The sequence below is a fragment of the Chelmon rostratus genome, chromosome 2 (genome assembly GCF_017976325.1).
Source record: "Chelmon rostratus isolate fCheRos1 chromosome 2, fCheRos1.pri, whole genome shotgun sequence".
NCBI classification, from domain to species: domain Eukaryota; kingdom Metazoa; phylum Chordata; class Actinopteri; order Chaetodontiformes; family Chaetodontidae; genus Chelmon; species Chelmon rostratus.
In genome coordinates, this window is record NC_055659.1 from 24,280,572 (window position 1) to 24,304,147 (window position 23,576).

General features: G+C 43.5%; 1 pseudogene; it reads right to left on the reverse strand.

Moving 5' to 3' along the window:
• The window catches only part of LOC121617849, a 195,450-nt pseudogene that overhangs the window by 55,815 nt on the left and 116,059 nt on the right, over nt 1-23,576 (reverse strand).

Below are 23,576 nucleotides of genomic sequence, written 5' to 3' on the forward strand. Positions count from 1 at the left end.
ACTGACGAACCATCAACCATTCAATCTATCGATTGAACTATTGCTGCTATGTTATAAGCAATTAGACACTGAACTATTATTATAGTCATTTTGATGGTTCTGGTTAATTAAGTGATGCTGTCAACAGCAAGTGAAAATGACTTTGTTCATACGGTCATGAAGACACAGAGCAGCCTGTGGCCTCGCCTTTACATATTAAATACTGTGTTTGTGGTTTGATGCTCATCTGGACAGATAATGTGATGCTGATGCAACTGAAGAAGCAGCTCTCTGAAACTGCAGTGAAGACTACTGAAACTGCAGCACCACAAGATCGAAGCACTGCACTGCTGAAAGAGCTTAAACCCAATTAAACCTCACACTTTGGAGTCACCCGCTTCATGTTTTGAGATTTTCACACTGTTAACATTTGACAGAACACTCAGACATCTTGTAATTTCTGATATCAATGCCAAAACATCCACATTTGAGATTTTCCCTCAGTGAGGTTAAAGTCCTGTGATAAGCCAGCAACCCATGTTAGCACTTTCCTTATAACAAGTGCTAACAGTCACATCATGCTGTCATGTTCAATGCGCTGCTTAAAGTTAGAGATGATGGCAGAGAAAATGGATTTAAAAGGCTGGGTTACCCAGCACCTGAAACTCAGAGTAGGCAGTGAATGACTTTCTACTCCCTGCCAATCAACTGACCGTTCATTAAGGCCCGCCCTCCTTAGTTACTGGCAGCGTTTCCATCCAAATTTATCGCAAATTTTAACCAGATTTCTAGAAAATCGGCAAAATGCAATGCCACACCTGTCGAGCTTCCCATTCTCACACTGCACATGTGGAGTCTACAGTGATGAACAAAAGCACGCTTCTCATTTCTAGCAGACGATCATGGATTTTGCCTAAAATGACGAGTCTTGCAGTCTAGCAGATGTAGCTAATGTAAGCTAATGCTAATGCTTAAACTCCATGAGTCAACTGAGAAGTCCATCTCCATGTGACACATTTTTAAACAAGAACCCTGTAAAAGGGTCTGAAATGAGACTTGATGGCTGCGTGATATAATGCAGATGCAGACTGATGCTAAGCTCTGATCCATGTAATATATACAATGGAGAAGCAGTGTTTGTGTATTTCAGTGTAGAGCCAGTTGGCTCCATAGTATGGTATTACAAATAAAAATCCAGGTGATTGATTTTGACAAGAGTGAGAAACATAATGTTATCTAATGCAAGTTTAGCTGGAGTTGCTGGAGTGTGAACAAAGAGCGGGACTGGTTTCATTATTGTAAATTCTGATATAGCTGCATCCTGGCTCACAGATCACAAACAGTGAATGTGTCGGCCCTGAGCAGGTATGTATCTAAACGTGCCCATTGCCTTTGGATGTAAAACTCGGTTACTACTGCAGGTTGTAAGCCGGACATGCTAACATTTGCAGCTTATGTTAAATGAAGACAAAGTTTAATCCATTCCTCACACATTTGCACTGTGTTCTAGGTCCAGATTCTTGAGATGCCATTTCTCTTACATCCTCATCCATACCACATGAACATGTAGAGACGTGTCCAGCTTGACCGGCCTGCCGGTGCCTTGTTACACTTATCAAGCTATGATTGGACGGTTGGTGTTCGGAGCAAAGGGTCAATTAGGTGGTACAAGACATGAGACAATTTTGAGGAAGTAGTTCATTATGCAGTTTTATATAAAAAAAAAAAAAGCAACGTGCTTGGGGTGCTGGATTGAGTGGAAGCTTATTTTGCTGTTGTTTGTCCTGCAGCATCTCTCGCTGCCTCTTTGAGAAGTGATGGAGTGAGAGTACAAGTGCTTTCCATCTAGAAACTGGGCTGTGGAATAAGTAATTGATGTGAAAACAATTTCTTTGCGTGAAGAATCCTGTTAAGTGTTAAATTTAGATAAATTTGTTCTTGAATAATGTTTTTTTTTCACCGACTACCTCATGCACCCATGTTGGTGGAAACACGCATCGCATACATGTACACACGCACATCCACACACACAAACGAGACACAATAGACACAATGTATTTCAATGCACATGAGCTGCAATAAAAGTGCAAACAAAGCAAGCGGATCCAAAAAGCATATTACGAGCTCATTACGAGTTGTAATGAAATACACTGTGCAATATGAGGTTGTAAATAAAGCACAGTGTTTTCATTTTGGGGACTGAGCAAACAGCAGTACAGACATTACAATGCCATTGAGCTAACTTGCTCCCACACAAACACACACACACAAACACACACATCACATTTATTTTAGCTGCTTGGCACAGTAAACCAAATTAGAAAACCAACAAAAAGCAACATATTCCTTCTGTTTCTAAAGTAAGTGCCAAGTTTTCTTGTGCCAAAGGGTGGAAAGTTAACTTGAGTGGTGGGCGAACTTAACCATTTGTTTTTGTTTGTGTGCTTCTGTTTGCTTTTGATAAAAATCCCTCTAAATGAGGAGCCTGCAGTCATTCTGAGTATGACACATTCAGCACTACACCATACAGTATTATATTACCCATGAGCACTTCCATAATGGGCTATTTCAAATATTGAGGTAAACCAAATCATACTGAGAAGCACTCTGATATGCTGCTTCACCTATTCACCTTAATACCTCCATTCTTCTACAAGAATGTAAATGTATGATAAAGACGATATCATAGATATCATTACAGATTCATTTAGAAAGGGGATGCATGCAGAGAGCAAAAGGAAAACACAGACATTTCTCTTTAGATTCGCCTGTGGACTCACATAATATCAAAACAACCGTCCACAACATGCTCAGTTATTTCCAGCTCCTATTGTACGTTTCCTTGTCCTAACCGTAGGTCAGAGAGGCAGCCAGCGTTTGAGGCCTGGTTAAATGAAGGAGGGTCTCTTCTCTCCCATGTTCAGACTGCTTTCCATCAGTTTTGCCTCATTGGCCTGAATGTAGGTGCTGCAGGAGACGGTTGAGATGAGAATGCCACAAATGGCCTGAAACTAATGTTGGCCTCCCTCACCGCACAGATTTACAGCACTCTCCAAAGACTTTCTATTTTTTCTTTTCTTTTTTTCCCCCAATCTCTACCCGTCCCCCCTTCTCCCATATCCATCTCCCACCCGCACTGCTTTTCAGTTTCTGAAAAGGAGTATTTCTTCCCATCTACCTCAGTAACCATTTAACTCAAGCTGTTTTTCAACTTCTCCATTTCCACTGCACTTATATCCGTCATGTCAAATAATTTGACAGCGAGGGCTCGGAAGCATATTCCATTTGAGCACAATGGTAAATCAATGGCATCAAAGCTGCACCATTTGCGGCTCTTCAAGACTGAATTGCACATGTCAAGGTGAAAATGGCCAGCGGAATGGTGCTCTTGTGCACTGCTGGTGTGTGTTGCCTGTGTGTGTGTGTGCATGTGTGTGTGTGAGAGAGCATTTCTCTTTGTTTCGAGAAAGCGAAAGTCGCTTTCAGAAGCTGAACCAGAACACTGCCTTCTGAGCTAGAGGGCTGTAATGATGGTGGTGGCAGCGTCAGAACTCACTGAGCTGTAATAGCACCATGAATAGAATCTAATGACAATGAAGGAAGAAGCTTTATGATCATATGAATATTCATCCACAATTTAATCTGCAGGACTTTGATTTATATAACCCTGATTCCAAAAAAGTTGGTACCAAGTAAAACATAAATAAAACAGAATGTGTCATTTGCTAATCATTTTAACTTATATTCAATTGAAAACAGTACAAAGACAATATATTTGAAGTTTTATCTTATCAGCTTTACTGATTTTTATAAATATCTTCTTATTCTGAATTTGATGCAGCAACACATTTCAAAGAAGTTGGGACAGGAGCAACTAAAGACTGGGAGAGTTGTGGAATGCTCCAATCACACCTGTTTGGATCATTCCACAGGTGAACAGGTTGATTGGTAACAGGTGATAGTATCATGATTGATAGGAGCATCCTGGAAAGTCTCAGTGGTTCACAAGCGAGGATGGAGCGAGGTTCACCACTTTGTGAACACATGATTGCATAAAGAAAATTACTACACGAGCTCAGGAGCACTTCATAAAACAATAGTTTGCAAATGACTGCATTCTGTTTTCTTTACGTTTTACACAGCGTCCAGATTCATTGTGGCCTGTCATAAGTTTTTCTCTACTCTCACTGAACGAAAAGAGGATACCACACACCTCTATGGGCATGTCATTTGCATCATTTGATGCTTGCTGTAATTACATTCCAAAGGTTAATTGGTCTTTGTGAACATCGTGAAGGCCAGAGTGTAGAAACACAGGTGACAAAAGCTCAAAGAGTTCCCAGAGCCCAGGAGAGCTGGGCTGTCCTGAAATCAAGTGCATATACTTTAAAGGTTGTTCCTGGCCACTTCTGAGACTGGCAAGATAAAGCACAAATTCCCCACAGTTCCTCTCCCCGGCTGCCTGTCAGAATGGAGAGTTGTGTTGCAGAGAGAGACCAAGGGACAAGTGAGCTCAGAGAGCAATGGACAGCATGAGTCACATCCCCCACGGTGCTCTGCTTTCAGCTGTGGCAGAGGGCTGAGACTCACCTATACGGTGTTCACATACAGTATATGCAAGCTGGAAGATGTTCCCTCTCACTCACTCACACACACACACTGCACATGCAATCACACTCAGGCTAACCCAGCCTCAACACTCGCATGGCTACGCGTACAAAGATAGCCCTTGAGGTTTAATCCAACCATCTAACACCAGACATGTGAAAAGGGGATAAAAGAGGGTCCAAGTCTCCAGCAGGGCAGCACAATTTGGTGCCTCCCCTGACACTCCACGGCCCTGCTGTGTGTGTTTTTGTGTGAGGGCGAGTGCTCCCATGCTTTGGTGGAAAATCTGCCCTCTTGCCGACACATTGGTGAAAGGCGATTTCCGTAATCCGGGAGTGTAAGCTTCGCTGTACAAATGGGCGTAAGGGACTTTGTGTGTGTGTGTGAGAAATGCCAGCAGAAAGCTGCATGTCTGTCTGGGTGTCTGATAAGAGGCATCGAGTGAGGAGAGTTTAGAGTAGCAGCACAGAGCTGAGAGCGTGATGCCTCCATGGGAAATTGCTTTTGATTTCCTTTATTTTTAATATTAACTGTTTTGCACTGGTTGTATTTAAGAACTGGTGACATGTTCACTTCAACTTTATACTGGTGGTGGGGACTGTAGACTTTCACATTCTGCAGTTGAGGTGCGGGACAAAGCTGAATGCTTTTGCATTCTGCTGTCAGGTGTATAAATGAAGCATTGGCACAAAAACCATGGTTACCGTTATCAACTGTTCTTGATAAAAGGAGAATGTGCACCCTTAATGCATACCTCAGACCAGTCGTTTTGCCAGAGGCAGTCCTGTATAACATGGTGTAAAAATGGAAATGAAAAAATGAGAAGAAATTCAATATACAATGGTATTCTTTTAGGTTGTACATCAATTTCAGTAAGAATTAATTATCTTTTTTTTTTTTTTGCAGTATATTCTATAGCCATCAAATGCGAAATATGAATGAGTATTGTGGGGTCAGTTGCATTATTCTTTTTGTTCAGTCTGCTTTGACAATTTCCCTTGCTTGATATTTTCTGCATGCCTGTAATTTTATAATTTATTGCAAAATTCAGAGGGAAAAATCTGTTTGAACGCTAGAAGCTAAATCACTGTTTAATGACGATGACTGTGTGCTGGAAACTGTGCTTCCGTGCATCAGCATGGCAGCTCTGGTGCTGTTTGGTTTAACAGCATGTCTGACGGAGCAGTCAAAGTCGAGGGCGTGTCAATCTATGTCTACTGAGTTGTACTTTACTGAAATTCCACAAAAAGCAAACAAATTAATTAAAGAGAATCATGTAAATTCACTGCTTTACACATCTGACGGAAAAGGTGATATATGCATAGTTAATATTTGTTTTAGTCACGAATCAACAGAATTATTTTATCTGTCCTCTGCTGGGTGAGCAGTAAAGACACACATCATGTAACTCTGTAGTCTCTTTATATTGCAATACTAAAAACCCAGACCGAGTCATTTAAGCGAGCAGGGGATTGGCAGTATTTTCATCCTTTGCCTGCTCAGTATTTAATCTGCAACTTTACATATGCACTTTTGTATGCAGCTTTATTACTGCAAGGCATTACATAATGAAAACCTGAAATTAAGCATCCGTCGTAACTAATTCATGAAAGTGATGTTAACCTGCTTCGTTTGTTGCAAAAATCCAACTTGATCAAATTGCCTGCTTTCCAAAGCATTCCTTGAACAAACATCAATGTCATTTCGGGGGTTTTTTGAACTCCACAAACACACACACAACGCTTTGAGTGTCGTGATCACCCATCAGTTTAGATGTGCTGTAATCTACAAACAGATGTAGTGTGATGTGAAAACTAGTCCACCAGCTATATTAACAGGATTGAGAAACGCCACTGAGAGAGAATACTCCTGAGCAATCCTCAGATCTATTCTTCTGGGACCAAGAAAGAAGTGCGTATCTGTGTGCTTTCCAAGCAAGATTTTTTTTTTGGTTGTTTTTTGTCTACCTGTCTGTGGTGCCCAGAGGCGCAGCAGACAAATCATCTGGCATCATGACTTAAATCGCAGACAAAAGCAGTGCTTTAAGCCTGCTGGGTGTGCTTGATAGAAAATACCAGAACGTTGAGTCTGTTGGCCTCATGGTGATTGTAAGAGATATTACTGTATATTCCCCACTCTTATCTATTGCCTGGCCTGAGTAAGTACTTAGGAAAAAATAGGGGTTGGCCACCTAGTTTTCCTTGGAATCTTAGCTTTTCTCTGCAAAACAAGTTATATAAAGGTTCTGCTGCGCACCAAAGACATTCTGCATCAGGAAAAGATGTGCGGTACTTGCTGAAATTATATAAACTGTCACTCACTCTGACAAGCATGTGAGGAAAGGGTCCTCTGGAGTTTTCAGGCACATTGATAGGCGGGATGACCCAGTCTCTCTTTTGTCGCCTCAGCCCATTGGCAGAGGAGCTCCTCTGATGTTTTCGAGAAAACTTGATAACTCTGGGCTGGGAGTCCCAGACTCTTGACAGCATTTCTTCAATGCCAACCTGAAAAGAAAAACACATCATACTGTATCATGCCACATCTCAGATTGAATAACTTGCGCACGTTATCATTTGAAGAATGCTATTCTGCCACGACAGGTTGGAAGATGAATCTATAAAGTGCCGTAAAATGACAAGTTTTCCCCTCTGCTAAAATTGAAACTAAAATACTGGGTGTCATGAGAACAATAAACCCATTTTGGGAGAGTGACAGAGAGGCAAACACAAGAAAATATAAATAAACATTTTTTTCTGAATGCTGCTACATCACATTTCATGAGGCCCTTGGCAAGACACACTTAGCCTGCCTGAGCCCTCGGCTTCTCAGAAAGCCAGACATCCCCCAGGCTACATGGCTAGGTTTTGTCCACTGAGATGCGGTGCTTTCTCTGCATCCCTACACAGATTTTTCAGGTAGACAACATTATTCCCACCCGTCCCTGTCCTCTCTGTCCCTGCTGAAGACAGAAGACAGTGTGACACTTTGCCCAGACGGAAGCCTATCATCAGATAAAACGGGCATTGATGAAATACCAGCGTAATAACAAGGGGAGCAGAGGGGACAAACGGGAGACCGCCCCGCAGTTTCGTCCACGCAGCAATCACTTAGAAGACGAGCCACTCAAAATGTCACACACAGTTGGTGCGATATTCTTTTCTAACAAATGTTAAAAACACAGTGTGTAGACCCTCTGGATTACTCAAGTATTCCTCAGCCCAGAATCTGGATGTCTGTGCTGCTTTTTATTTCTGAAAGTGACTTTGAGCTCCATACAGGACCACAGTATTATGGTCAGCTCATATGTAGGAATGTATGGGTGTGTGTACAAGCCCTCCAGCTATAGCTGCAGCAGGGAGATTGCATTCTTACTCATGTTGCCTGGTGAAATAAGGGTTAGAAGGATGTGTAAAAGACTGAGTGTTTTTTTCCCGATCCTCTATGGTGTCCTCCTGTGTAAGATGGTTGTATTGCTGTAATCCACCTAATCCTATTGTTGTCTCTGCGCCCCGCGTACACACACACACACACACTGCCTGGCAGCATGCCGCTGTCACCTGAAGCACAGTGGAAATCCTCCAGCTCATCCCACCTGGAACACACACAACGCAGCCATACAGGCCACGACGTACATGTGCACACGAGCAGCCACGGACACATTGCCACGGCAAACAAAGGCCGGCCGTCCGTCCTATCAATATACACCTGCTCTGCAGACTGTAAACCACACCTGTGCAAACACTGTGTATATTTTTCACCTTTTGTTTTGACTTCACACGTTCACAGCTCAGAGGATTGGACTGCAATTTCGGAGCAGACCTCTGGACAGCCAAGTGTGGAGCCGGGCGGGAGGCTGACATAGAGGGGCCGGGGCGACCGGATGGATGGTTAGAGGACAGCGAGAGGAACGAGGGGACCAGATGTGTTTCCCAGATAAGATGACTTTCGTTCCAGCGCCACTCATGCAAAACACTCACAGGTACCAACTGGCACGGGGAGGCAGGGTGCTGCCAGCTCGCTCCACGGGCGGCAGGTGGAATTAGTCTGCGAATGTGTGTGCGTGTGTTTCTGTGGCTGTGTGTATATTTGCAGATGCTCATTTGAATCAAACAAAAACAAGAGAAAGCAAACAAGTATGTAAAATAAACAAACACGGCACAGAGGATAAACAGCACTCGCTCCCTGGCAGAAGACAAATCATCAGGACTGTCTATACGTACAGTTACAACATATATGATACCACGGCACTGCTCCTCTTCATCTATGCTCAGTCAGTGTGCTGCTACCATGATAAAGTCCTTATCTCCCTTCCCGGCTATCGGCAGAAAAACACAATGAACGAATAGCTGCACGATACGGCAATCAGTCTGCTGACGAAGGCAGCCCATCAGGCCTGATGATAACGAGGTTGAAGCATCCAATTGGTCAGGCTCCAACGTTCCTTTGGAAATGTTGCCAAATGAGAAAAAAAAAAAAATGAAGACAAGAGACGGTCAGTCAGAGAGACAGACATGGACAGAGACAATGAAAGGGAGAGGTCCTTTATTGTAAGGCTGCTTGTGGATGATATCAGCGCTGTGGCTGCATGTGGCTGTCATTTTCAAACAGCATGGCAGATGACAGGCTGTTGGCATTGTGACAATACCAGAGTTACAAAGGAAAGAAAGAAAAACTGGAACAAGCTCTCAATAGGCCGCCAGAAAACTAGGTGCTTATTAGGGTTTGGCGACTATTTTCTTTCTGTCTTAGTGTGTGTGTATGAATACAGTATGTGCATGTATGGTGTGTTCAGTCATGCACATGTGGGGAATCATGTGTGCTGGCCTTGATGCAAGCATGTGTGCACACGTACAAATGTGTAAAAATGATGCATGAACATATGTGTGGGTGCGTTTGTCCCAGAGCGTGTGTGTGTGTGTGTCTGTGTATGTATGCACGAACACATGACAGGGAGTCAGTTTGTGTGTCCCTGAAACCCAGAGGCAGCCAGGGCCAGCTGGCAGCTCTCTGCTCCCAGGCAGCCTGCACATTGCCTGGGCATTCTTTAGGCCTGCAGCGCCCGAGCCCTGGAGCTGACATCTGGAGGTTATCAGTCTGACAAACAGGCAGAACAATACAATAAGAGTGTGCGCTCATTGCCCATTCTGTGTTCAGTGTGGCTCTGAGAACATTTGATTCAGGTCTTTTGATGTTATTTTTTATGTCTTTAGTGCTGCTGTTCCCTTTGCTGGCTCACTATGATAAAAAAAAAAAAAAAAAGAGAGATCAGAGTGCTAGTCTTCAGTAAGGAGACTGCTGTCCCTTGAGATCTTCTCTCAAAAACTAAAGAGAACAAAAATAACATTTAAATCTAGCTTTGTATAAAAAAAGCATTAAAATTCTCATAGCTGCTATTTGCCTGTTGAGGCTTGCAGCTTTCCAGGGTGGATTGTCAACATAATCAGGCTATAATCACAAAGTTAAAGGACACAGCAAATGCACAGCCATCCAACCCTGCTGGTGTTGCTTTTCAATGACCGGCAGACCCCCAGGGTCCTACGTTCCACCCAGCTGCCGGCCTTCACTGTAATCTACCTTGAACAGGTGAGGCTGTCTGGGGAGAGTACGGTAAAAATGCAAATCAAGTGAGCACTAAAACCCGCTCCGGCAACCAGTCGACTCCAGATCCAGTGGTGCATAACTGATGGGCTCTAAGCTGGTGGAGAAGGCAAACCAACGTGCCATGAAATCAGTACAACTTGGAGAGCACTCAGCGAGAGGCCCTACCTGTGTGAGGTGCGATAGCCTGAGTACATAAACACAGCGGAAAGGGCCCTCAGGCCAAAGATGCTCTACACTTCAATTGCTGTGGCAATGTGCACCGGAAAATTAAATACCAAAATGAGCTGGTCGATCGTGGAGCATATTCCAAGCATGTTAATTTATGCTACTAAAGCAGCACAGTGAGAAACTAAACCAGTTATCAAAAGCAAATCAATGCACTCTCACTGGTGCTATACAACAAAGCAAGCATAGCAAGAGAAGAAAAACCCAGTACGTTCTGTGTTGAAACCAAGTCATCTGAGAAGAGGCGAAGCAAGCATGCAATTAACTGCAGCATCTCTCTCTGCGCATTATCTGTGTCTACACAAAGCCAGTGAACAAAATGAGGTGGTATTTGAGCTGTCTGTCTTTTAATCACCATTGGGAAAAAGAGGATATCCTGAGCTGTTTGTATCCCCCTCTGCCGTTACCGTGTTGATTATGGAGTGAGAGGTTGCGGTTAGGTGATGGGATTATGATTTCCTCTTTTCTAAAATAACTATTGACTTACAGAAAAAAGAGATTACAACTACTCACCTCCGTGTGTGTTTACCAAACTGGAAAAGGGAAATGGCCCACAGAGTTCAAAAATACTGCACTGCACTGATAACACTGATATCTTTTAACTTCAATTCCCAGAAATCCTGTGGAGTCATTGCACTAAACTGCACACAGCACACTGCTGTTAAATGACTTACTGACTTCTCTCGTTTACAACGTTATACATCAAAGGAGAGCAAATACGGGACAGTTCAGCAATCTATCTCACTGCTGCTGCTGCTGCTGTTACATTTAGTGGGTACCTCTAACTGCAAAAGCGTCCAAACTCAAAGCTCATTTAGGGGAACTTTACAGCATCTCGATTAGAGAGGATGGGGCACTCCACAGCTGTTTGTCATTATGCACCTGAGAAACACCTGACACACATGTTCACATGTGCTCGTAAGGTGTTTATATCATGATGACCTGACTTTTATGAAATTTGGTACAGACAATCAGGTTGGCGACTTTTCATCTGACACCATCATCTGGTCTATTATTCAGTTCGTCCAATAATTACTGTGTGACAAACTAAATGCAAAACTAATGACGTTCGCATGCTATCATGTTAAATTAAGATGGCTAACATTACACCTGCTGAACTTAGCGTAGCCATTGTGGACTAGTTAGCATGCTAATGTTAGCATTAAACTTTAAGCATCTTGTTTGTCGGTTTCGGGTGTAATAATGTTCTAATTATTGACTGTCAGTGTTTTCCTCTTTTTTAAACATAAAAAGTAATAATAATAATAATAAAAAAAAGATGGGGAAGGCAGCAGGGAACAGGAAGCCCAGGGAGATTGAACAATGTGACCTCGCCCACAGAGTCTGAGCCTTGTCTTCAGGGCTGTTTGACACTACAGCAGGTCACAGATTCAGACCAGACTCTGCTGCTCTACATGGACTGATTTTCACCCTGCTCCATGCCAAATATAGGGATAGTGGCAGTTTAATGGATTCAATTTTGGAGTGTACAAAATGTGACCAAAAGATGAGCCGGACAGAATAAGTCTACAGTAAAACTATGATCGCTCATAAATGTCACCCCTCCCACTCAAGTCATAAATAGTAGATGTCAGTGAGGACAAACTGTTTAAAAGGGTGATTTTTCAGCCCTGTGGAGGTTGTCACTCAGTGTTTCACTCAAATCCTTATATCCTATGCTGTTTGTGTGGGTCCATGGGGAACGGCAGTATTGGATGGTGCAGAATGTGGTCTGACTCACAGGAAGTAGGCTGTCGGTGTGAGTCTGTCACCATTTGACTATTTCAAAGGCATTCTCCTCCCCTTCCGCTATCTGTGTTACAGTTTTCAAGGTCCCCCTCGCTTTGTGAGACAACAACCCCCGAGCTAGCATCCACACGCTGATTGAAATAAATAAATAAATTGTCTATGTTTATCTATGCATGACTATACAGTATGTAACAAGCAACAAGTCAAATAAATTAATAAAATGAGCCCTCAACCAAAGTGTTTCTGATATTTTTGGTTCCTTAAATAGGTATTCCTTCACCCATGTTCCTCCCTCACATTAACCTGGAGCACATTCTGTATTTTAATGACTACACTCCTCAGGGTTTTCCAGGAGATTGGAACTGAATTCTACCTGTAGCACCAGCACCTATTTATTTCATCTGAAGTGACAAAAACACATGTAAACACTGTGCTGGCAAAAAAAAAAAAGTGCATACTTGACTATACGTATTAAAGCTGGTTTTCAAATTTCCATGCGATTAGAGGAAACACATTTATTTCTTGTACAATTATTGAATCTTTCTCTAGCTCCACGATGTGGGGAACATAATTATACGCTGAAACTACATCACCTGGTCCTTGCAGACTCCGCTAGAGTGGAACATTAGCTCAATCAATGTCAATTATTTCCCAGTCTCCATTATTGCAGTGCCAGGAGTGGGCAGAATTTTAATCCCCACTCTGCAATTGCTTTAGCTACATGAGTCTTGGGCTTTTTGTCATGATTAGAAACATGACTGAACATTAAGCCCAGTGGCGTTCAACAAGTAGTGCAGGAAAAATGATAATGGGTTTGCCGTTCAACAAAGTGCAGCCTGGTAGTGGAAGTCAGTAACACTGGCTATACATTTGGCCCTGTGTAGTTTTCCGGTCTCTGCTAGTTAATAGAGCCTTGGTAGCAAATCGGGCCATGTCTCTACTTGTCACACACACAGAAGCACTGCATCTTAACTGCCGTGCATGCACCATTATAAACTCTTAGTGACAGCTGGAAACATAAAAAGCGTGGACATGGTGTGCAAGAGCGTGTACATGCAGGAACAGAGAGACACGGGGAAACGTGTTCTTACTGTAAATGTTAAAGGACGGTTCAGATCATTAGAAGTATGCTTCACTGCGTTTCATCCTGTTCATATTTTAGTTGTTTATGAAAGCGATCATCTGTCTTAACTGATTCATTCCTTTACCAGGACGGTGCTTTGCACTTCCTGCAACAAAAAAACAATTTAGGATTAGGGTTTAATAGCATTTTATGGAATCCAAATCCAGTTTCAAATCCTCTTATCAAACATACAAATTTAGCTGTCAACACTTGCACGTAACTACACTTGAAAATGACATAAATAAAGATCTGGAATCGCTGCTTGCTCGCTGATTAGGCAAGACGTCTTTTCGAGTGCAGACAAATTAATTTTCACAACCTGTTGCTACAATGTGAAAATGAGATGGAGAGAAACTGGAAGATAATAGAAGACACTGTTTGAAATGTGAATTTAATGCATGTGACACATTGAAATATCCACTCACTTCTACGCCTTATATTTCACTTCATCCGGATCCTTGGGATCCCATTGCATAATTATTTAGTTCATAAGATTTTAATACTGATATGATAAGCATAAACGTCTCCTCAAATTGATGTGACGTGATCAAGAGAGTGACACTCTCAGTGGTGCTGAGTGGTGTTACACAGTGATGTGTTCCATCCCTGAGCAGAGAGCACATGAACCAGACACCAACTGTTTTATTAAATCCCTGATGGAATTAATATCAGTTAGCTACAGCTTAATTTGCGATGTTTACGGGCTAAAAGTTAAAAATGGAGTTTAAATTGAGAAGCCTGCTACCTGAATGTTTCCTACATTGATCTTTGCTAATGAATTAAAAAGGAAGTGGCTGTCAGAGCCCAACAGTAAAACAACCAAACAACAGATGTAGCAGTACAAAAAGGTTAACCTCAACAGCTTCCACCTGTGCAGAGTGTCTTTGGACAGAGGACAAGTTAGGGTCAGACAGGAAAACAGCCTGCAAGTTTACAGCAACGGTCAAGCAGACAGAAGGAAGCATAGTGATAAACACCAGTTTATCAAATGTATAATTTGATAGTTGATTAAATTGGCTGTTTAATTATGAGCAGAGCTGCCAAAAACTTTTTCCCTTGGGTGGCCAAATCTGAAACTTAACGGTTGCACTGTTGTATTTAACGTTTTGTACTGGTAAGATGCAACATGGAACTAGGAGTTCCTCAAGTTTCCTTAATTGAGTGTTGCTCAGATTAGCAAAAATAGTTCAGCATTAGGGATCCTACATATTTAAAGAGCATTTTTACCTCATATGAAGTTAAAACAGCATAAGCAGTGCTTCATACTGGGCCCCACTTTAGGCAGCCCTGATCATGAGGAAACAAATCCAGCAGTCCCATCATATGTTTTTGTTCTCCTGAATTCGTCCACCCTCGTTACCTTTGTCAGAGCTGAAGGATGAGGATGTCCAGCCAGGGCTAGTTTAACGGTGGTCTCCCAGATGTGTAGGTCACGGAGCCCCCGGGCCGTCACCATGAACTGGACGGGCTCTGACAGGTTGGCCACCTCCTGCTCGGCATACACCGTCCCATCAGGCCTCACGCTGAAGTTGGGGTCATTGCTGACAAAGCCCACCTCTCTGCTGCGCTGGCAATCCTCAAACTTCACTGCGGAGACGGACAGAAAGGGGAAGAGGGGGTACAGAATGAGAGAGCAGCACAGTGGGATTTACTCCATGAGGTGTTCGCAAATCCTTGACACATCTGGCAGGCTTAAGATTAACCTGCATCCATCAAGACATATCTTGAAATATCTCATCCCTTCTGCTGTCACTTTTGATTCCCCGCTTTGACGTCTTTGGCAAAACAAACTGCTTATCTGTTCCCGAACCGGAATACACGGGAGGGAACCTAATTCTTTTCCATATCATTCTTTTCCCAAACTAGACAGATAGCAATGTCAAAACAGCATTTCCCCCGGCTTCTCCGGGGAAAGCTTGAAGAGAAGGTCTAAAGCACATTAGGCTGACTGGGCCAATTGCACTCCATGCTCTGCTGCCAAGCACATGGAGCACAGTCTTGAATGACATTTGGAGGGTTCTGCTCGACTGAGACAAAAGAAAGGGAGCTGTGAGGAATCTCATGTTTGCACACACACAAACTATATTTCTATTTCTGCTCCCAGAGCAGTACACTGCATGTGTGCGTGTGAGCAGCATGGGAGCATGGTCTGGTTAGGGGGTGTTTGCAGGCCTCCCCACTCCACACGTGAGTAAAGGCTTGAGACAGATCGCGGGGGACACAAGCAGTGGGGTGGTGTTGGGATGTTGAGTGCATCAGTGCAGTTTCTCCGGTGACAGCTGACATGAATATGCCATTAAAGCACACAAAACACAGGAGAAACCTACAGAGTCTCACACACGACTGTTTGGAAAATCCTTTCACTCCATTTCCAAATTTAATCAACACTTGATGCGTCAGTGTCCCAATGATTCACTCTGTGATGCAATGGCATGAATGCTGAGAATAACTGATTGTTGTTTTCAACATGTCTATTAGGTGAACACACACACACACACACACACACACGTGCGCACATGCATGCACACCATCACTTGTCTCCCTTTACTCTACAAGTTGAAAGTCTGATCTTATCTGACAAACCCAGGCTGCTGATAACAAGACAAATTGATTTCATAAATCACCCAGGGAACAGATCGCCTGTTATGAGCTATGGCAGCGTGATTTTTCAAAAAATCCAGCGTGAAGAATTCTGCACAGCAAGCTTTTTATCAAGCCATCTATTTAATTTATCGCCCGGCTTCCTGTCAAAAGCAGCTCCCAAACAACAGGCCAATAAAGCATGCGATCTCGTCGGCCACTGCAGCTTAACATCACACAAATGAGGCTGCTTGTTTTCAACCTCTGAGTAATTGCATGCGTAATGGGACGGATGGTAAACACAGCTCTGACAATGCGCGCCTCTGTCCGGGTTGGCAAACGCAATCCATATTTTCATTAAAAAAAATACGGCCCAGTGGAGAACGTCCTTATGTGAGTGATAAGTGATTGCCTTACTTTGGGGATCATTTATCAAGGCGGGGGGCCATTTAACATCAGGTTGTGACAATATGACACAGACCTGCTTGAATTGTCCACAGATGAATTGGGATGGCAGCCGTGTATTATGTAAATGACTTCAATTAGCTTGAACTGAGCTGGCTAATTGTTGTCACTTAGACAGGTCTCTCGTGGTGCAGCTGGAGAAGGGAGGTTTAAGGACACGTGCACTGCAAAGCGCTGCTCATGAATGTGTGTGAGTGAGTGTGTGTGTGTGTGTGTGTGTGTGTGTGTGTGTGTGCATACGCGTAGGAGCAAGTTCAGCTAGTGTGAGTATGTCTGTTTTTAGCTGGTGCATATATTCATTTCAATCTTAATTCTACAATAAAGCCAGTAAGGTCTCTGAGGGTCTGTCTCTTGCCTTGCTGTGGTGGTGCCAGTTGGCATGGGAACACACGTGCGGCCTGTGAGGCATTGCCATTGTGCAGCATTGTTAGACGAGTGTCTTTGATTCTTTGTATGGGCACCTCTCAGTTTACCATTCACCACCTACTGGTATGTACCCAGGAGGGCCAAGATCATGACCCTGATTCCTAACACATCTACTTAGTGTGAATATATTCAGAAATGCTTTGCTATTCATTAAAAATCCGGATCACAAAGCACATTTAAATCAGGTGGAGGGATCTGTTCTGTCACGCTGTTAAATGGAGATGAAAGCGGCAGAGAGAGACGATGCTGAAACTAGATGCTGATATGAAACTATGCGTGTCTGAGAGAGAGGGGGAGATGGTGGGATAAAAGGAGAAGGCGGGAGATGCAGATACTGTGGCAAGCAGAAAAAAATAGGTAGAGATACATTACAAAATACATGCAATAAAGCCTGATTGGAGCAATTTTCTCAGTGTTACAAACAAAATCCTGAGCTCATGTGCCAACGTAGCACTGCAGATTGCTCATTGCTGTCACATCGTAATGGAAACAGTGAATGAAGACTAACACTGTTGGTAACTAATTTGTGCGTATTTGTTGTTGTTGTTGTTCTCTAGTGCATGTAAGGTTCTGCCATCTTACACACGGCCAGTGAAGTCATCCCTTCGTATAAAAAGTTGAACTTGAAGCGAGTAATCAAAGACGAGGCTTCGGCGTGTTTACTGGCCTCGAAGGTCAGTAAACACAACATCCTTCTTCAATTAAACATTACAGACATCTCCAGCACCTGGTCAGCTTATCTGGACTGAATGTAGGAGACAGAGGAATGTGCTGAATGCAGGTCTGGCGTTGGCTTCGTGGGCGAGCTCCAGACATTCGCTGTATAGTCTATCTACATGCACGACACAATCTTTCAAAGTTTCAAATTTCACACACCATCACAAGGACATCAGACACTGCTGCCAGATATCTGCCTGTGGCTCCGTTCACCATCCATTCTTCCATCAATGCTGAAGGGTTGGTGTGTCAGTGAATGGCTGTCACAGGCCTTAAAACACATATTATTAATTTCAACAGCTCTAAGCTAACATCATAGCCACATCTGGGGTACAGATAGTAGCTTGCTATCTTCGATTTAGAAGATCAACAAAATGTCTCATAGGAGACGCAATGCCACAACTTATCAAGCCACTGGGTGGCCTGGTTTACCCAGCATGCATCTCTCTGTTATAGTGAAAACTGCCAGGAAAACTCACTGTTCAATTTTTGAAGACCTCTTGGCAGCCTGAATCTTGGATGAGTTTCTGAACATGTTCCACGCAAACAACACGGACTAAAAATGGACTTAATGCAATGGACTTGCTATATAATCTATATAACCTTTGTATAGTATTATATGACATGCACATGTACATAAATATATAACACATGTGGGTGGTTTGTGTGGGCGTGGCTCCGTGGGAAGGCGGCCAGAATCAGCAAACAGTGTAAACTGTGTAAAAGTAGAGACAATTTTGTGCGTTTCTGGAAAGAGCAACAGCCTTCTGACTTAAAGTTCAATTGTGTCAATTGCCACCTTCATCTATGGGTGTATAAATGTGTGTGTGTGTGTGTGTGTGTGTGTGTGTGTGCATGTGTGATGCAGGGTTTTGGGTTGCCTCTGTGAGTCCCCGTGTAAGCTTCTCTGAGTGTATGTGTGTTGTGTGTGTGTGTCAGAGTGTGTTGCGTGTATTTTAGCTGCCATCCACAGCGGTGTTTGGCAGGCTGCTGAGGCTGGTGTCATTCTGCTCGGCTGCTCTTCTCTGAACTCGGATGGCAGAGAACATGCTGTCCAACAGAGCGGCTAGCACGGCACGGACGTGGCTAAAACAGAGCGGGCAAGCAGCCGTGACCATCAACCGCAGAGTCCTCTGCTCATGCTTCTGCTCTGTGTCTCTTCCTGCTTGTAGATCCGCAACAATACCCTAGAGGAGGCCAAAACAGCTCTTGTATGGAAACATTACGCGTGCATCATGTAGATGGCAGGTAGTAACCGGCTCTGTGCATCCACATGGAGCATGCCTCCCTCATCCCTCTACACCCGCCTCCACCATGTTCACCTGTCGACCATCCACGTCTCTCCTCTCCTCCCTGGTGTTCTCTCCTTTTCCTGTCACCATCTTCTCCCTGTCTCCTCCACTTCCCCGCTCGCCAGTGTCACAGCTCCCCGCCCTCCTTACCTCTCACCGTCCTTATTTCCTCCCTGCTTAACCCTCCCCACCTGTCCTCCCCTATCCTCCTCTCCTCCTCCTCTCGTATTCCCTGCAGACTGAGCCGCTGTCTCCCCTATGCAAACCAGGACAGCCTGTCTGAGCCAACGGCCCAGCCAGACATAAAAATGGGCACCCTGGTGGGTCAGTTACTACCATTGTTAAAGAGATGAGAGAACGGCACAAAAGAGCTAAAAGAGGCAAAAAAAAGGAGAGGTCACAATCACGTTAGTCTGATATTATCATTTAAGCACTGGTTTTAGAAGTGATTATATGATTTTACAGATCATTTTTAAGACTTGGATGGATCTTTTTATAGACCTACTTTCACGCAACAACCTTTATTACTGATCTTAGCCTCCCTTTTATGATTTTTTGCTTTTACTCTCAGTGCTTCACCCTGTATTTATTGCTTCTACTGCTCATTTGATCTGTTTTTTTTAAAGAGTGGCAAAGTGCTTTGTTTTTGTGATTTGAAAGGTCTATAAATAAAGATTATCATATCAGCTACAACTGCTAAAAATAGATGTCTGACAGCAAACACCACTGATAAATGGCTTGGTGTGTGACATAAAACATCTCCCTTTATGCAGTTCACACAGGCAGAAAGGAAAGTTGAGTCTCAGTGTGGGGACTTGGTTAGACAGCCAGGTATATCACAAAAGGAGTTGGTAAATAGATCAGACTGAGCACACGGAGCTCCTTTTGTTAGGGTGCTGTTCATCCCAGTCGTGGCACAGCGCTAAGTAAACATTGCCTCTGGTACCCTGCTGCTTTCCTCAAGCCAACGGGAAAATCAACGCCACCCACATAACAGTATTTTTGCCAGACTGAGGCTGTGATAGACAGCAGCACGGAGCCCACTGATGAGTCCAATAGTGCCGCTAAAACATAAAACATGCTGTATGAAAGAGGCCGTAAAGAGTGCTGGAATATCCCTCCCCAAACAAGGGACTGTGACTTTGGTGTATTTTATGTGCATGTTGCAAGTAATTTGATAGGGCATCATTATTTGCCCATTTTAATCATAGTTTTAATTTTGGTAAGCTGAAGAATGACTAATTCATTAAAAACGACAAATCTGTTCCCCTCACCAGCGTTAAGAATTAAAACCGAAAAATGCACGTAATGCTGGGATGCTGAAGCATTTGTTTTTAAGCACTCTGATAAGAAGTGTCACTCACAATAAGTGGAATCAGTTTTTTAAATGATATACTGAATCAAATGCGTCTCTTTGAAACAAAATGCAGAAGCTTAATATGCTAACTAAGAGATTAGAGCCTTTAATTCCACATGAAAATCCACTGCTGATAGCAATGAACTTAAAAAAAAGTGAAAAAAATGCACCTTATCCCCAAAATGCAAGCTTTGAGAAAGTCTTGTTTTCAGCTTGAGTGCCAAACATTTTTAAAAATTCTCGTTGGGGAGCTACAAGGAGTTGACGAATTAAAACAAACCCTGAAGGTGCGTGTAATCCTGAAGTGTGAGTTTCAGCTTGAAAACAGACCGAACGTACAAGGTTTTCACCCGACAGTGACATTATAGCAGCCAAAAATCTACTCCAGAGACATTTTAGCTGTAATATTCTCTCTAACTGGAGATATGAGAAAAGTTGAAATCTTTCAGTGGGCGGTGAAATAACTGCAGTGGTAACAGGCGTGATTGGCAAGTAAAGAAGTAAAATCTATTTTCTGATGTCGTGATTTATCGCATCTAAAGTGCAGCATCTTATGTATCTGTAGTCAAACCTGAGGCGCCCCATGCAGCACATCCACAACCCTTGAAACTCTTTTTGAAATCCAGCCCACTGTGCCCCCACAGGAATGCTTATAACTAATTCAATTTACATGCTGCTGTTTTTAAAACACTGCAGGTACAATGTGACTTTCCTGAAAAGACTTTGCTTTTTTTTTTTTTTTTGCCGCAGTTGGAAATGAATTTCTCTGCCTCTGCAGTTCTCTGTTTTAACAAAAGCCCACACAGTTCCCTCTGACAGCTCGCGCTCACAAAAGGAAACCACTGCGACTCAAGTGTATGTGTGTGTGTGTGTGCGTGTGTGCTTGTGCGTGCGAGGGAGCCAGAGTGAGAGAGAAGAGGGACATTGGAGTGGGAGTGTGTGACACCAGCTCTTTGCATATGCGATTATTACAGCTGATGCATAAATGAACACGGGTGTCATAGACTCACTGCGTTCTCATAGGTGTGTGCGTGCGCGTGTGTGTGCGTGGGAGAGAAGGTGCTGTCAACCTGCATTTGTGTGCGTCAGTGCTCATGCTTCACTTTTTAAACACCATATGCTTGTTATCTGGTGCCGGCGCACTTACGGGGCTGAACAAAACCTTGTCACATTGTTAGCGCACTGTCACATCGACGGGGCCAACATCCGCCCACAGCCCTGTCGCCCCCACCCCGTCACCCCTTTGTTTTCCTTCTGTCACCTCCCTCTTTCTGCAGGTATGGATGTAGCAGCTGTAAAAGAAGGCCCTCCTGCGTCGGAGCCCGCGAGCCTGTCAGGATACAGAGAGAGTCTTTATGCTGCAGCTCTGTCTGTAATGTAACCACACGCATACAGGATGTTGTGTGGGCCACATGCTCTATGGAGCTTTTTCAAAGGTTGTCACAGTATTTCAATGGATTATGAAGATTTCCTCAAAGATATTTGTTTTTCTTTACACACCACCTTTGCACATCATCGCATTACACAGCAAGCTTTGCTCACCATTATAGCTCGGATCTCAGAGAGTTTAAGCGCTGCTGCAAACACCGTCCCGTGAGTTTTGTTCGGGGCATTTTTGGGTACAGCAATTGGGCTTTGCACATCCCTGGCCCTCGCTCTTATCTCTGCATTAGCCTCCTCTCTTGGGCACGGGCATGAGGAGGCTTGAGGAATGAGAAAGGGGAAAGAGGCGAGATAAAGAGGGAGAGCGGGAGCAAAGCAGAGCGGATGCAATTAAAAGACTGGGTCACAGATCGCAGTGCCAAGCGTCAGTGTGATTAATACACCACCGTTCAGCCCAGGAGCTTTTCTCCTCTCTGTGTCGATGTGTGTGTAGTGTGTGAGCGGGGTTTTGTTTGTGAATCGGTTATCTTCGAAGCTCACCACAGCTAGGTGGCACCAGTGTGTGTCAGTGCTTGCTATCCTCAGGTGCGCCGGGTTTTTAAGGTTGTGTCGGGAATTCTGGTGACCTGAACAAACAGGATTAAAGAAATGATCTGCCGTTGTCTGAGCTCTTTCAGTCAGACAAAACAAGCTACTGTCTAAGTTAAAGCACCAGCGTGTATTTAGGAGGATCTATTAGCAAATTTGGCAGCGTTGGAATATAATATTCATAATTATTTTTACATTAGCATATAATCACCTTAAAATAAGAATAGTTTTCGTTAGCTTGTAGAATGAGCTCTCCTACAGAGGGAGCGGGTCCTCCTCCATGAAGTTTGATGTGTTGCACTGCCATGTTGCTACAGTAGCCCAGAATGGACAAACCAAACAGTGACTCTAGAGTGCACCCTTTGCATTGTTGCAAGTTTTGCAGCTACTGCAGGTTCTCCTACATGCTTGAAAATGGAGGTGTGAGGCAAGGGGTTTTCAATTGGTTGTAATCTGCAACCTCACCACTAGAAGTCACTAAATCCTACACACTGTCCTTTAAAAGCCTTTCTTTTCATTCTCCCTATAATAAGAAGGAAACACGTGGCAGTAAGGCAGCACACTGCTAACTTTTAAAAGAAGAGTAGTTTATAACCAGACAATCTAAAAAAAAACTGCATACAAATTCTTGCTAAACTAAAAGACAAGTTCACTCTGTTGTGAGCTTCAATAAACACCCACTAATCTTGACGTTTTTGCATGCCTTTTGGCTCACTATCTCATGAGAAGCTACCCACTAATTTCAGACCATGCCAAAACAGTCAAATGTGGCTACCAATCAACGCATCCTTAAAAAAAAAACACTTGTATCAAGGCAGCAAACATCGCTTCGAAAAATTCCCCCGATTGAGCTGGTGGCCCTTCCCAGAGTCTTATGGTAATGAGAAATGTTCTTTCTTGAAACACAGCAAGCAGCACAAACATATCAACTGATTCTCTCTTTTATTTCTTTCATCTGGCTCCCACTCACCAGACCTTGCCTTCAAGGCCTCCCCTTCGATTTAGCGCGAGCAGAGAAGGAGCCACGCTTTATCACAGCAATATCTTTTTTAAGGAGGTGAAGCGAAGAAAGTGCCTCAAGGCTACACGCTGTCTCTTAACTCCCAGTACAATATAATAATTTCACATAGCCCAAAGCAAGGTGGTGGGACCTCAGCTGGGCCGAGTGACAAAAAGGGGAATGTGAGCAAACTAGGGGCAGAGATCAGGGGACAAAAGGGGCTTCTGGGAAATATCCATGACCCTCACTCAACCGTATAATGACTATAATGAAAACCCATTATTCTCAAACTTCAGGTTTTAGATAATGGCTCCACTTTTATCATGATAACTGAGGCATCATGAGGCAGCACTCAGTCTGCGTCCCGTGTTTATGACTGCAGCACATCTTAGCTGGTTATTTTTAGCTGCTCTTGATTACCCTGAAGACTGGCCTTAATAAATACTATAAGACTAAAAACAGGCTTCCTCCCCCTGGCTCTCC